Here is a 16,230-nt window from a genome sequence, read left to right as displayed (position 1 = left end):
CTGGAGAAGGAAATGGCAATCCACTCCAGGACTATTGCCTGGAAAATCCCACGGACAGAGGAGCCTGGTAGGCTACAGTCCATGGAGTCGCAAAGAGTCGGACATGACTGAGTGACTTCACTTTATGAATTGTGAAATTTTTTGTTCCAGTACTGCGAAAAGTGCCATTGGTAATTTGAAAGTCTGAATCACACTGAATCTGTAGACTGCATTTGATAGTATCTTCATTTTCACAATATTGGTTCTTCCTACCCAGGAACATGGAATATCTCTCCATCTGTTTATGTCATCTTTGATTTCTGTTGTCTGTGTCTTATAATTTTCTGTGTACAGTTCTTTTGTCTCCTTGAAGAAGTGAAGTGAAGTGAAGTCGCTCAGTTGTGTCCAACTCTTTGACCCCATGGACTGTAGCCTACCAAGCTCTTCTGTCCATGGGATTTTCCAGGCAATAGTACTGGAGTGGATTGCTATTTCCTTCTCCAGAGGATCTTTCTGACCCAGGGATCAAACCCCGGTCTCTCGCATTGTAGACAGACACTTTACCATCTGAGCCACCAGGGAAGTAAGTTTATTCCTAGATATTTAATTCTTTTTGTTGCAGTGGTGCATGGGATTGATTTCTTAATTTCTCTTTCTGATTTTTCATGTTAGTATATAGAAATGCAAGTGATTTCTGTGTATTGATTTTGTATCTTGCAACTTTGCTAAATTCTCTTATTAGCTCCAGTAATCTTCTGATACTATCTTTAGGGTTTTCTACATACGATATCATGTCATCTGCAGAGAATGAGAGTTTTACTTCTTTTCTGATATGGATTCCTTTTATTTCTTTTTCTTCTCTGATTGCTGTAGCTAGGACCTCCAAAACTATGTTGAATAATAGGGGTGAAAGTGGATACCCTTGTCTTGGTCCTAATCTTAGGGGGAATGCTTTCAGTTTTTCACCATTGAGAATAATGTTTGCTGTAGGTTTATCATATATGTCCTTTAACGTGTTGAGGTAGGTTCCTTCTATGTCCATTTTTTGAAGAGTTTTAATCATAAATAGGTGCTGAATTTTGTCAAAGGCTTTTCCTGAATCCATTGAGAGGAGCATATGGTTTTTATCTTTCAATTTGTTAATATGGTGTGTCACATTGATTGATTTGTGTATATTGAAGAATCCTTGCATTCCTGGAATAAACCCAACTTGGTCATGGTGTATGAGCTTTTAGATGTGTTGCTGAATTCTGTTCGCTAAAATTTTGTTGAGGATTTTTGTATCTATGTTCATCAGTGATATCGGCCTGTAGTTTTCTTTTCTTGTGTTGTCTTTGTCTGGTTTTGGTATCAGGGTGATGGTGGCCTCGTAGAATGAATTTGGAAGTGTTTCTTCCTCTGCAATTTTTTGAAAGAGTTTTAGAAGGATAGGCATTAGCTCTTTTCTAGTGTTTGATAGAATTCTCCTGTGAAGCCATCTGGTCCTTGGCTTTTGTTTTCTGGGAGATTTTTGACTACAGCTTCAATTTAAGTGCTTGTATTTGGGCTGTTTATAATTTCTATTTTTTTGCTGGTTCAGTCTTGGAAGATTGAACTTTTTAAAGAATCTGTCCATTTCTTGCAGGTTATCCATTTTATTGCCATGTAGTTGTTCATAATAGTCTCTGATAATCCTTTGTATTTCTGCATTGCCTGTTGTAACCTCTCCTTTTTCATTTGTAGTTTTGTTGATTTGATTCTTCTCTCTTTTTTCCTTGATGAGTCTGGCTAAAGGTTTGTCAATTTTGCTTATCTTCTCGAAGAACTAGCTTTTAGTTTTATTCATCTTTACTATTGTTTCTTTCATTTTTTTTTTCATTTATTTCTGCTCAGATCTTTATGATTTCTTTCCTTCTACTAATTTTTTTATTTTGTTCTTTTTTCTAGTTGCTTTAGGTGTGAAGTCAGATTGTCTATTCAATTTTTTTCTTGTTTATTGTGGTAGGATTGTATTGCTACAAACTTCCCTCTTAGAACTGCTTTTGCTGCATCCCATAGATTTTGAATTGTCATGTTTTCATTGTCATTTGTTTCTAGAAATTTTTTTATTTCCCTTTTGATTTCTTCAGTAACCTGTTGGTTATTTAGAAACGTGTTGTTTAATCTCCATGTGTTTGTGTTTCTTATGGTTTTTTTCTTGTAATTGATATCTAGTCTCATAGTGTTGTGGTCAGAGAAGATGCTTGATATGATTTCAATTTTCTTAAATTTACTGAGGTTTGATTTGTGACCTATGATATGGTCTACCCTGGAGAATGTTCCATGTGCACTTGAGAAGAAGGTATATTCTTCTGCATTTGGATGGAATCTCTTGATGATATCAATGAGATCCATCTCATCTAATGTATCATTTAAGACTTGTGTTTCCTTATTACTTTTCTGTTTTGATGATCTATCCATTGGTGTGAGTGGGGTGTTAAAGTCTCCTACTATTATTGTGTTACTGTCAACTTCTCCTTTTATGTATGTTAGTGTTTGTCTTATGTATTGATGTGCTCCTATGCTGGGTGCATAGATATTTACAATTGTTATGTCTTCCTCTTGGATTGATCCCTTGATCATTATGTAGTGTCCTTCCTTATCTCTTGTAATCTTCTTTATTTTAAGGTCCATTTTGTCTGATATGAGGATTGCTGCTCCAGCTTTCTTTTGCTTCCCAATGGCATGGAATATATTTTTCCATCCTCTCACTTTCAGTCTATATGTGGCTTTAGGTCTGAAGTGGGTTTCTTGTAGACAGCATATATATGGGTCTTGTTTTTCTATCCATTCAGCTAGTCTGTGTCTTTTGGTTGGAGCGTTTAATCCATTTCCATTTAAAGTAATTATTGATATATATGTTCCTATTGCCATTTTTCTTAATTGTTTGGGATGGATTTTGTAGATCTTTTTTCTTTTCACATTTCTTGACTCTATAAGTCCCTTTAACGTTTGTTGTAAACCTGGTTTGGTGGTGCTGAATTCTCTTAACTTTTGCTTTTCTGAAAAGTTTTTTATTTCTCCATCAATTTTGAATGGGATCCTTGCCAGATGTAGTAATCTTGGTGTAGATTTTTCCCTTTCAGTACTTTAAATATGTCCTGCCAGTCCCTTCTGTCCTGCAGTTTCTGCTGAAAGATCAGCTGTTAAGCATGTGGGGTTTCCCTTGTATGTTACTTCTTGCTTCTCCCTGGCTGCTTTTAATCTTCTTTCTTTGTGTTTAGTCTTTGTTAGTTTGATTAGTATGTGTCTTGGCATGTTTCTCCTTGGGTTTATCCTGTATGGGACTCTTTGTGCCTCTTGGACTTGATTGACTATTTCCTTTTCCATGTTGGGGAAAGGAATGTATCATTTAAGACTTGTGTTTCCTTATTACTTTTCTGTTTTGATGATCTATCCATTGGTGTGAGTCTCTGAGACTATCCTCAGTTCTTTTCTTTCTTTTTACTTTATTCTGCCCTTTAGAAGTTATTTCCACCATTTTACTTCCAGCTCACTGATTCATTCTCTGATTCAGATATTCTGCTATTGATTCCTTCTAGAGTATTTTTAATTTCAGTACTTTAGTTGTTTATCTCTGTATGTTTATTCTTTAATTCTTCTAGGTCTTTGTTAATTGATTCTTGCATTTTCTCCATTTTGTTTTCAAGGTTTTTGGTCATCTTTACTATCATTATTCTGAATTCTTTTTCAGGTATATTGCCTATTTCCTCTTCATTTATTTGGACTTCTGTGTTTCTAGTTTTTTCCTTCATTTGTGTAGTATTTCTCTGCCTTTTCATTTTTTTTTAAACTTACTGTGTTTGAGGTCTCCTTTTCCCAGGCTTCAAGGTTGAATTCTTTCTTCCTTTTGGTTTCTTCTCTCCTTTGGTCCAGTGGTTTGTGTAAGCCGTGTATAGGGTGAGACTTGTGCTGTGTTTTTGTTTGTTTGTTTGTTTGTTTTTCCTCTGATGGGCAAGGCTGAGTGAAGTGGTACTCCTGTCTGCTGATGATTGGGTTTGTATTTTTGTTTTGTTTGTTGTTTAGATGAGGCATCCTGCATAGGGTGCTACTGGTGGCTGGGTGATGCTGGTTCTTGTATTCAAGTGATTTCCTTTGTGTGAGTTCTCACTATTTGATATTCTCTAGGGTTAATTCCCTGGTAGTCTAGGGTCTTGGAGTCAGTGCTCCCACTCTAAAGGCTCAGGGTTTGAACTCTGGTCAGGAATGAAGATTCCACAAGTGATTCATTATGGCATTAAGTGAGATTAAAACAAATATCCAAATCAAGAAACCAAAGATGAATCCCACACAAATGGGAGTTATAAAATCAGGCAAATAATAGTTAAAATAATGAATATACGTATATACATATACACCCATGAGCAAAGTCAAAACAGTCCAGCAAATATAAAGTACAGTAGATTGACCCGGCAGACAAAGGAAACCAAAAACTACATCTACCAGAACAAAACTAACTAAAGCACAAACTGGAAAACAAAACTAGAGCAAGGTGCCAGTTGGGGAATAAAGCAATGAAAATAAAACTAACAAATATGTTGAGAGGAAAGTAAAGAAAGACTAGATATGCAAAGTTAAGGAGAGGTAAATGAAGAAGATTTATATACATCAAAGATTAACTGCAAGGGGAAAAGAATGGTAGGAAAGGCAAACAAAAGAATAAATGTAGAAAAAATATACTGGTTTAAAAAAATTAAAGGTTAAATTTATAAAAAAAAAAAAAGAAAAGAAAAAAAATGGAAGAAGAAAGAAAAAAGAAAACTCCACAGAACTGCAAAAGCCCAATGTAGAGGCAGAGGTTTATAACAACAATAAAGTGTGACTGAATATACATTTATACATATACACCCATAAGCAAAATCAAAACAGTCCAACAAAAATAAAGTACAATAGATTGACCCAGTGAACAAAGGAAACCAAAAGTTATGTCTACCAGAACAAAACTAACTAAAGCAGAAACTGGAAAGCAAAACTAAAACAAGGTACTGATTGGGGAATAAAGCAATGAAAATGAAACTAACAAATATGTTGAAAGGGGAAGAAAGAAAAGAATGAATAGATATACTAAGTTAAATAGAGGTAGATAAAGAAGATTTATATACATTAAAGCAAGGGGGAAAGAGCAGTAGGAAAAGCAAACAAAGGAATAAATGTAGAAAAAATAATAATAGGTTTAAAATTTTAAAAATTAAAATTAGAAAAAGGCAAAAGAAAAAAAAAAGGGAAACTCCCCAAAACTGCAAAAGCCCAATGTAAAGGGAGAGGTTTGTAACAACAATAAAAAATGTGACTGAGAAAAAAAAGAAAAAGAAATACTCAAAAGCTTAATTAGGTTTCATAGTGCCAATAAAATTGACAACTACAACATCGGGGCAGGGGTGGGGAAGAAGAGGGGAGAAAAAGGAAAAAATCCAAAAGGATCTACAGAACAAATCAAAACATAAGAATAATGAATGTTTTTCTTGAGTCACTGCTGTCAGAGTCCTTTCTCTTGCTGGGAGTCACAGTCCACCTCACCTCCCTAGGATGCCCTCCAACACTGCAGCTCTCTGGACCTGCAGTGGGGGCAGCTCAGATTCTAATCTGGTCCTACTCCTCCGTGTTCTTGCCTCCAATGCCCACAGCTATCAGAACTAGTGCATTTTCTTTTGTGGGAGCTATCAATGTACTCCACAGACACAGAGTCTGCCTAGTTGATCATGTGGATTTAATCTGCAACTTGTACAGCTGGTGGGAAGGTTTGGTTCTTCTTCCTTAGCCATACTGCCCCCGGATTTCAGTTGTGGTTTTATTTTCACCTCTGCATGTGGGTCGTCCACTGGGGTTTGCTCCTGAGGCTGCCCTGGAGGACTTGGGTTTGCCCCTGTGAGGGCCAGGTGTGGAGGTGGTGCAGCTGCTTGGGTCGCAGGGGGTCTGGCAGCACCAGGTACTCAGGGGAGTTGATGGCTAGGACAGCAGGAAATACAGTGCTCTAGAAGGGTATGGCGGAGAAGGCAATGGCACCCCACTCCAGTACTCTTGCCTGGAAAATCCCATGGATGGAGGAGCCTGGTGGGCTACAGTCCATGGGGTCGCTAGGAGTCGGACACGACTGAATGACTTCACTTCGATTTTTCACTTTCATGCATTGGAGAAGGAAATGGCAACCCACTCCAGTGTTCTTGCCTGGAGAATCCCAGGGACGGGGGAGCCTGGTGGGCTGCCGTCTCTGGGTTCGCACAGAGTCGGACACGACTGAAGCGACTTAGCAGCAGCAGCAGCAGAAGGGTATGACAACCAGTATTGGCCAATACACTCTAGTATTCTTGCCTGAAGATCCCCCGTCCCTGACAGAGAAGCCTGGCAGGCCACAGTCTACAGGGTCGCAAAGAGTTGGACACGACTGAAGCGACCCTGTGTGCATAGACACAAGACTTTCCTTGCCTGTGGCAGCTCTGCCCCAGTGAGAGTTGAGCGTGAAGGTGGTGCGGTTGCTTGGCTTGCGGGGACCCTGGTGGCGCCAAGTGTGCAGGGACACAGAATGCCTCCACCACAGGAGTTATGGCCCTATCAAAGTCTTCTCTTGAGCCTCTTATAGCTGGTGATCAGAAAGCCTCTTTGGCCAGTCTTTCTTCATAGCTCTGCCCGTTGAGGCATTTAGAGGGCTCCCTTGCCTAGGGTCCTTCTCTGTTGTTCAGGCATCAGGTACATAGAGGGGCTCCCCTGACTGGGGTCCTGATGTGCCTGGCACATCAGGCACTTAAAGGAGTGCCCTGGGTGGGATCCTACTCTGTAGTTCAGTGCATCAGGCTTTTGATGGGCCAGCATCTCTGTTGTTCAGCTGCCAGTGCTGGCTTCTTGGGGGAGAGAGGCTATGGTGATGGCTCCATCCTCTACGCGTGACTCAGCAGTATCTCCTTGCTTCCATGGTTGCCTGGCTTTCTTCCACAGGCATTTCCCACCAGTCTCCTCCCTCACATCCCCTTGATCCATCTCTCGGCAGTTAACAGCAGCCCCTCTCCCTGGGATTGCTCCATAAACCCTAAACTCCAGCTCCCAGCTGCTGCACCTTCCAGGGGTCTGCATCTGGGGTATGTATGGCTGCAGCAAGGACTGTCTGATTCTCATTCCATTTAGGCTGCTCAGCCTTAAATGTTTCTCCTTTGACTCAGACATTTGCCCAGTGTGGGGATTGGACCCCTGCTTCAGTCCCCCACACACCGAGGGCAAGTCCAGCCCTACTAACACTCTTGTCTTTCCCCCTAGTTCCTTCATCCTACCGAGTTTTGTGTGGGTCTGTGTATTCTTTTCTGCTGGTCAGGTACTTCTGTCTGCTCTCAGCTGGTATTCTGCATGCACTCCTGTGTCTGAAGGTGTATTCCTGATGTATCTGTGGAGAGAGATGTACTCCACATCTACCTACCCCTCTGTCATCTTGTTCTCTCCTATTTTGTTACACTTTATTCAGCAAATACTTTTTCCTGGAGTGTGTGTGTGTGTGTGTGTGTGTGTGTGTGTGAGGGGATATTCCACATCAATTAACTGTTTCATATTGACCAGAAGGTCACTTATTAACAATATGCCAGAAAATTTGGAAAATTCAGTAGTGGCCACAGGACTGGAAAGGTCAATTTTCAGTCCAATCCCAAAGAAAGTTCAAACTACTGCACAATTACACTCATCTCACATACTAGCAAAGTAATGCTCAAAGTTCTCCAAGCCAGTCTTCAACAGCATGTAGATCAAGAACTTCCCAGTGTTCAAACAGGACTTAGAAAAGGCAGAAGAACCAGATATCAAATCTCCAACATCTGTTGGATCATAGGAAAAGCAAGCGAGTTCCAGAAAACCATTTACTTCTGCTTTATTGACTATGCCAAAGCCTTTGACTATGTGGATCACAACAAACTGTGGAAAATTCTTCAAGAGATGGGAATACCAGACCACCTTACCTGCCTCCTGAGAAACCTGTATACAGGTCAAGAAGTAACAATTAGAACCAGACATGGAACAACGGATTGGTTCCAAACTGGGAAAGGAGTACGTCAAGGCTGTGTATTGTCACCCTGCTTATTTAACTTGTATGCAGAGTACATCATGCAAAACACCTGGCTGGATGAGGCACAAGCCAGAATCAAGATTGCCGGGAGAAATATCAATAACCTCAGATATGCAGATGATATCACCGTTATGGCAGAAAGCAAAGAGGAACTAAAGGGTCTCTTGATGAAAGTGAAAGAGGAGAGTGAAAAACCTGGCTTAAAACTCAACATTCAAAAACAAAGATCATGACATTCTGTCCCATCACTTCATGGCAAATAGATGGGGAAATAACGGAAACAGTGAGAGACTTTATTTTTTAGGGCTCCAAAATCACTGCAGATGGTGACCGCAGCCATGAAATTAAAAGACATTTGCTTTTTAAAAGAAAAGCTATGACCAACCTAGACAGAATGTTAAAAAGTAGAGACATTACTTTGCCAACAAAGGTCTGTCTAGTCAAAGCTGTGGTTTTTCCAGTAGTCATGTATGGATGTGAGAGTTGGACTATAAAGAAAGCTGAGCATCAAAGAACTGATGCTTTTGAACTGTGGTGTTAGAGAAGACTCTTGAGAGTCCCTTGGACTGCAAGATCAAACCAGTTCATCCTAAAGAAGATTAGTCCTAAGTGTTCATTGGAAGGACTGATGTTGAAGCTGAAACTCCAATACTCTGGCCACCTGATGCAAAGAACTGACTCACTGGAAAACACCCTAATGCTGGGAAAGATTGAAGGCAGGAGAAGGGGATGAAAGAGGATGATATTGTTGGACAGCATCACCGACTCAACAGACATGAGTTTAAGCAAGCTCTGGAAGTTGGTGACAGAGAAGCTTGGCGTGCTGCAGTCCACGGGGTTGCAAAGAGTCAGCTACAACTGAACTGACTGACTGATTCACTTTTTAAATCAAGACAAATAGGTATTACATTTACCAACCTGAATGGGCTCAATCAAGGAAAAAATCATAGCAAAAATATTCGAAGGAAAAACAACCAACTATTAGGAGTTGTAAATTTTAGGTGATAAGAATGTATATGATTTTCCCTCCTTCCTCTATTTTTCATTTCTAAATTTTTGCATTACTATTATAAAAGGAAGGAAAATTAAAATTAGGTTTTAAGAATTTAAGATATATGCTTTTGAATTTCTTTTTTGAGCTACCTTGGATCTAAAACAAATATTGAGATTCAGTAGTCTAATCTGTAGTGAGGTTTACAGATAAAGATTCTTGTTCTGAATTTAACCTGGAAAAATGTTTAGGCCTTTTGTGTAGTTAAGACATTGAAATACATTCTACAAAAATTCTTCCATTCTGTAGATAACCTTGAACAGCATAGACCATTTCTATCAGTTAGCTTTTCTGTTACTTGTGATATATATATGTACACATGCACACACACACACATATATCTCAAGCTGGCTTAAGTAATAAAGAAAACTAACTGCCACACATAATTAAAAAGTCCAGAGATAGGGAAAACTTCAGGGAAGGGTAGATTTAAGGTACAAACACTGTGGACAGGATCTAGTTTCTCTTTCTTCGCATTCGTGTTTTTCTTTTTCGCTATGGCTCCACGTCAGCTCCATATGATGGTCTGTGGCAGCCTCAAGTTCTTCTCTCCTCTTCAAGATGGATGACAAAGCTCTCATTCACTTCTAGAAGGAAAGAAGGAAAGAGTAGCTTTCTTTTCCTAGAAGTTCCATTTTTTTCATTAACCTTGGTTTTGAGTGGATGACCTGTCCACTCTGGACCACTTCCCAGATCTAGGTGATGGAAGAAGCTACCTGACTTCTGTAGCTTCATGCTCAACCCCTTATGGAGGATGGAAAGGCAGACTACTCTTGATATGAGAAAAGGGAAGTCCATTATGGTGAGGCAGTATCAATTGCGTGTGTTGACCATATTCTCTACTGATCATATTTAGAGGGAACCAATGAATCCTAAGCTGGAATGGCAAAGAGATCATAGCAGTAAGTTTCCAGTTAGTCAAGTATCTGGAAATTGGGGATGAGGCTACTCCACTTTTAACCACCTGTGAGCTGTCTCCATTCCCTGAACTTGGATCTGTTTCTTAGTTCTCCTCTTGCTCTAAAATCCTTTTTTTATCTTTAAAGGGATATTTTCCTTTATTAGTCTGCATCTCAAGTAGCTTTTGCTACTTAATCATATAACTAAAGCAAGCAGAAATCTCATTTAAATAAAGGTAAAAAAAGAAACATTGGCTTCAAATGCTATTTAATTTAGTATGGAAAGTAATGCATTTTTAATAAGGAACACATTAAAAACTCATAAAGTGGTTTATTTATAAGATGGTTAGCCACCCCACCCACCAATTGCCTCATAAATACAGTTAAGTTCCATCAACTGTTCAGCAAGTGCAATTCTACAAATGCTGTGTTTCATCTTGTGTCTGATTACAGTACTTTTCCTTCCACACACACTGTATGTAAAGAGTAAGTGTACAGATTTTAGAATCTGAGGAGATGTTGTAGATAACTTAGTATCTCACCCCAAATTCCTTCAGTAATCTTACAAATAAGTTTTCTGAGACATGAAGAAGTTAAATAATCTGCTAATACTCACATAGATGGTTTGTTAGGTTCTAGTTAAGAGTTTAACCAACGGCTTTCTATCTACCAGTTTACTCTTTGCACAACACAGTTGTTCAAATCAACAAAGATTGACTGAGCACCATACTGGTGCTGTATGCAGTACGCCAGTCGCTGAGCACACAGTAAGGGAAAAACATGATTCCTGGCTTCAAGCAACTCTGAGAGCAGTCTAGTAGGGCAAACAGTCACGTCAACCAGACAATCAGAATCTGGCATGACAAATGCAATGTTGCGGTTTAAAACACAGTTATAATGTATTAGATTAGAGTAGAACAAATGATGAATGATCTCTTGAGAGTCAAGAATAACTAGAGTTGTTTCATGCACAGGATTTTTTAGGATGAATAAGAGTATAATATTTGATTCAAGATGAAGGTTGAGGGAACATGTGATACAGAAGGAATAGTATATTTGAAGAACCAGAAGTGATGGTTGTAAAACAAGTTCTGGAGACAGCTCTGGAAGTCTTACAAAGTAGATGACTTACACTATTTTATCCCTTCTTCCCGTTCACTTTTCTTATCAGTAAAATGGAGATAGTGATACCTATTCCATAGGGTTATGGAGAAAATGAAATAATGTTACAACTATTAAACATATACCATAGGAAGAACTCAGGAGCAGGCACCTATTCTTCTCTATCTTGCTTCTTCTCCTCTCTCTCCTTGCCCCAGCAAACCTTCTGGGTAAGGAGAGAGAGCTCAAAGAAGAGTGTAAGAGGCAGGAAAGAAATAGGTCATTGGAGGAGCTGGCCATGAAAAACTATTGAGGCATTCCTAGGTAAGAAATAACAAGATCAAATTGACATCCTTAAAAGGTATTTTTGGAAGAACTGTGTACAAGAAACTGATACAAATTTATTTTAATAATCTAGGTGAGAGGGCTTGAAGACATAAGGAAGGGCATGGAAAGGAATGAAGAAAGCAGGGACTGAATGATTTGGGAGGTGCCGTGAGCGGGATCTATTCTGGTATAGTTTAATTCTCTGCATCCTGGTTTTCATTTCCACATGTCTGGAAGGGAAAACACTCACGGATCTAATTAGGCCCCCAAGGAGGCATCGCACTCTGCCTCAGGAAGGAGGCAGACAGGGAGTGCTCCACAGCTGCAGCTACTGCTCATGGCTCTCTTGTCTTTAAAGTGCTTCCACAGAATCACTTAACTCATCTACATCCTCATTCACAGGATAAGAAGCACCACAGAGCACCACTGCACCAGCAGATCTTTTCTCCCTTGTCTGACTTTAAAGCAGCTCCTTAAACCACTGCATTCTTCAGGCAATTATCTCTTCACTACTATTTGTTAACTGAGAATAAACCTCAGTACATTACTTTTAAGAAGCTCAAGACTTCCCTCTAATGTTGGCCCACGTCTCTTTAACAGGAATTGAGGGCTTGGTGCGTGCAGTCTGGCGCTGGGGAGCTCACATCAAATCTCTGGAATCAACTGTTACTACCTCTGTCGCCTCCAATTGCAACCTTCTACTTCCTGTAAAAAACCAAACCAAATCAAACCTGTAGCCTTTTACTACCTGTTTGTCTTTCTTGTCTCATAGTACTGTTAACAACTCTTTTATTGATAATCGAACTGAAATATGGAGTCATTAGTCTCACACACACACACACACAGGATACCCCTCACCCCTGCCCCACCCTCCCCAGATTACTGATAGCAAGAAAAAGAATGTTATCTGACTGCCAAACTCCTAACACGGGTGTGCCAGTTAGAGGGAGGTTTTATCCCCTTCATTTCATGTTGTTTTTAGATCTAACTAAAATATTTCACTTTTGTTCTTTTTGAATCTAGCCGTCTATACATTTTGAAAAAGGTTTTAATTCTTCTCACAAATGGATTTCTTTGCATAATCTCTGAAGGCTAGTCCACAGAAACAAAACATTGTAGCTTCACACTTTTCATAAAATGATTGATCTTTGAATTAAATACCTATGAAATATCTATATATGTGAGACCAGATAAAAATGAGTGAAGAATTATTGGCAAGGTATGTCTACTTTTATCTATAAAAATCATTGTGCTCTGACTACTTGTATTATAAAGACACTACTAACCATTTACTTACAGTGACACATGAGTTTTTGATTTAGATTTGAAAGCATTCTAAGAACTCACTAACCTTAGAACAAACATTAGAACAGTGTGCTTGGGATACCTGATTTTCAGCATTGGGCACATAAAAGAAGCCTTTAGAAAGCTCGCATCTGAAGTGTTTTCATCACTTGAAATCATCACATGATTTTTTAAACATTGTTTGAAGCCGAACTGAAAGGATTGTGTATTTAGGATATATTTATACTGGATGCTTTTAAGCAAAAAAGAGCATATAGTAGCAATAATGCTATATCTGTTTATCTTTGTGTAATATATAAATCTGGCATTTCTTCCAATTTTAGGTCTACAATTATGAAACAATCAGTTAATAATTTTGACCACCTGCTACATGCAAACTATTATGCTAGACTCTAATAAGGCTAACTAGCTCTCAAAACATCCCATCAGCTGCTTTCAATCATCTCTCTCCTGACCATCTTGTGAGGACTGTTGCCTTATTTTCATTGTATGTTCAGCTGAGTCTGCAGCAATTCAGAGTCAAATTGGAGAGAATCATAACTGTTATTAAGACATGGAGTCTTTTACTTGATAGGGTGGCTGTTAACATCCCTCGTAGATATGTGGTATCTGTGAAATTCCTTCAGATCATTAGGTTGGTGACTCAACATGAAGCTGTTTGCCAGGCAGCATCATGGCATCCTTTGGTTAAAATAAAAACACACACACACATGGCTTGACCTTGAAACAGCCAGGGAGTCTGCCTACTTTGCTAGCTCCCAGTAAGTAAAACAACTTTTCATCTCTTTTATATGATTAGCTGCTTCAGACTTAAACCAAAGGAAACCAGAATCCCTATTGACACTGCTTTAAGAAATAAGATCAGAAAAATAAGGAAAAGCATTTTACAAAGTCAATTATGGGATTCACAAAACTTAGGCACTCTGAAGTTAGTAACTCATTGCAGAAAAATTAGGTAGTTTAGAAAACTGCTTTTAATACTTGAGTTTAAATGTGGGTTATTAAATAGTGTTTAAGAACAGAATTCACATGCTATCCAACATGGTAGCCACCAGTCACCTGTGGCTTCCCTGGTGGCTCAGATGGTAAAGAATCTGCCCGCAATGTGGGAGACCTGGGTTTGATCCCTGGGTCAGGAAGAAAGGAATGGCTATCCACTGGAGCATTCTTGCCTGGAGAATCCCATAGACAGAGAAGCCTCATGCTCTACAGTCCATGGGGTTGCAAAGAGTTGGACACGACTGAGTGACTAACACTTTCATTTTCAGTCACCTGTGGCTGTATAAGTTATAGTTGCTGCTGCTGCTGCTAAGTCACTTCAGCCGTGTCCGACTCTGGGCGACCCCATAGACAGCAGCCCAATCAGGCTTCCCCGTCCCTGGGATTCTCAAGGCAAGAATACTGGAGTGGGTTGCCATTTCCTTCTCCAAATAAGTTATAGTTAATTTAACATTAAATTAAAATTCAGTTCCTCAAGTAGCATTAGCCAAATTTAACTGCTTATACCCATATGAGGATAATGGCTACTGTGTTGGACACTGAAGATACAGAACATTTCCATCATACAATGGAATAGCTCTGCATTAAAATAGCAACTCAAGATAAGACTCTCAGACTTAAACTTCTTAAGATTGTCTTTGCTTTTATGGATTTCTTTCAGATTTTCAAATGAACTGTGTCATTAAAATTTTTTTTATATAGCCCCCTATTTTGAGCCAAGCCAAGTCATGGGGACTCTGGTTAGCCATCATGCCAACCTTGTGGTGAAAGTATAAGAATAATGATCATTAAGTATCAAATTACTACCTGTCACTGAGGTTGATTCAGTAATTTGAAAATAAAACTCTATTATGGAGAAGATGTCAGAATGTGCCTCACCAAAAGCATTTTGCTTTATGCTACTCCCTGTGTCCAGCTATTTTTCAAGCCAATGAGAAGTATTATTTGAACTTGGTGATTAAATCACCACAGTGAACAGATTTCTGGCACCAGCTGAACCCTAAAATTAAGGAAAGAGAAATATGATTTTTTTCCTTTATTCTTGTCGGTTCAGATCCAGCCATAACTTTTTGCTGGGTGTAGACATTTAGATGAGAAAGCACTTTTAACTCAACTTTATCTTGTTATTTCATTACCCTTTTGCAGCAATGACAAACTTTGTACTGAATTATAAATCAAGGCCAAACGTTGCATAGATGCCACAGTACAAAGATTCATTTAGTGTGCATACAACCTTATGATCTACAAGGTGATTCATCACTTGTTACCCTGTCTTCCCACTGAGGGGTTGCTTGATGCATACTAATGTACAAAAGTCAATGCTGAGCATCTAGCCTGCAACATCTTGCATATTATCGCTCTCAGATTGAACTGGTTCTTAACCCATTGGCTGCGGGGAGGATTGCTTTTCAGAATCTATTACCTAAATATGGTGAATTAATCTGGAAAAGTAGTGAAATATGAAATATGGCTTGCCGTACCGCCCCTTTGTCTGTTGACACTTTACCCAACACTACAGTTTAGATGTGACCAGATAAGAAAGACAGGAAACGTAAGATGAGTGCCTCAGAAGAAGAGAGAGAGTTACAACTTTCAAAGTTCATTCACATACAGTGTCCCATTTGAGCCTCACATCATTCTGTACATGAGCAGGGAAGGTTTCGCTGCCTCAAATGAGGCCACTCTCTTGAAAAGAATTGATCATTTTCCACCTGTGTTCCTCTCCACTTGCTTCTGTGTGTAATTATTGGCACAAATGGCCATCTCTCTCACTAGATTTGAAAGTATATATGGGATGGGACCATGTTCATAACCATTTTGCTTTCCTGGCCTCTAGCATGATACCTAGTATGTGAGTTGTTCATTTGCCCAGAAGAAGAAAGGTGAATGTAACATAAAAGATCTATAAAGGAGTTAGAGTGTTTTTAAGGGAGAAAAACATTACTGCTGGGTTTTGTTGCTTAGGGTGCTTGCTCTACCCAAGTCCAGGAAGATGTTTAGCATGATTTGGGTCACATAGTATATATTTAGCAAGGGAGCTGGATCTAGGACTCAGGTCTCCTTTCATAGGACCTTTCCCACTAAAACTTCCTATTTTTTATGCCACTGATTCTTTAAGACAATTCCATTTCTTTCTGTAGCTAGCCCAACAAAAGGGAGAGTGAATTATACCTGTATATTAAATAGAAATAGATTACAAATGCTTAAGTAGGAAGAATTGAAAAATTGTGCTGCTGTTTACACTTTTGGATGGCATCACTGACTTGATGGACATGAGTTTGAGCAAGCTCTGGGAGTTGGTGATGGACGGGGAAGCCTGGTGTGCTGCAGTCCATGGGGTTGCAAAGAGTCGGACATGGGTAATCAACTGAACTGACCTGATGTGGTCTAAAACCCGAAAGGAGATCCTAAGGAGAGCAGACGGATGACTGCAGTATTATACTGTAAGCTGGGCTGTGATCACAGACAGATTGATCATTTAGCTGGTCACTGGTGGACACACACATGTGATA

General features: G+C 39.3%; 1 protein-coding gene across 1 annotated transcript in view; it reads left to right on the top strand.

Annotated features, from left to right (window-relative positions):
- The window catches only part of KCNAB1 (potassium voltage-gated channel subfamily A regulatory beta subunit 1), a 444,529-nt gene that overhangs the window by 21,332 nt on the left and 406,967 nt on the right, over positions 1 to 16,230 (top strand). The window lies entirely within an intron of this gene.

The sequence above is a fragment of the Bos javanicus genome, chromosome 1 (assembly GCF_032452875.1).
Source record: "Bos javanicus breed banteng chromosome 1, ARS-OSU_banteng_1.0, whole genome shotgun sequence".
Classification (NCBI taxonomy): Eukaryota; Metazoa; Chordata; class Mammalia; order Artiodactyla; family Bovidae; genus Bos; species Bos javanicus.
This window is presented reverse-complemented; position numbering and strand designations above follow the sequence as displayed.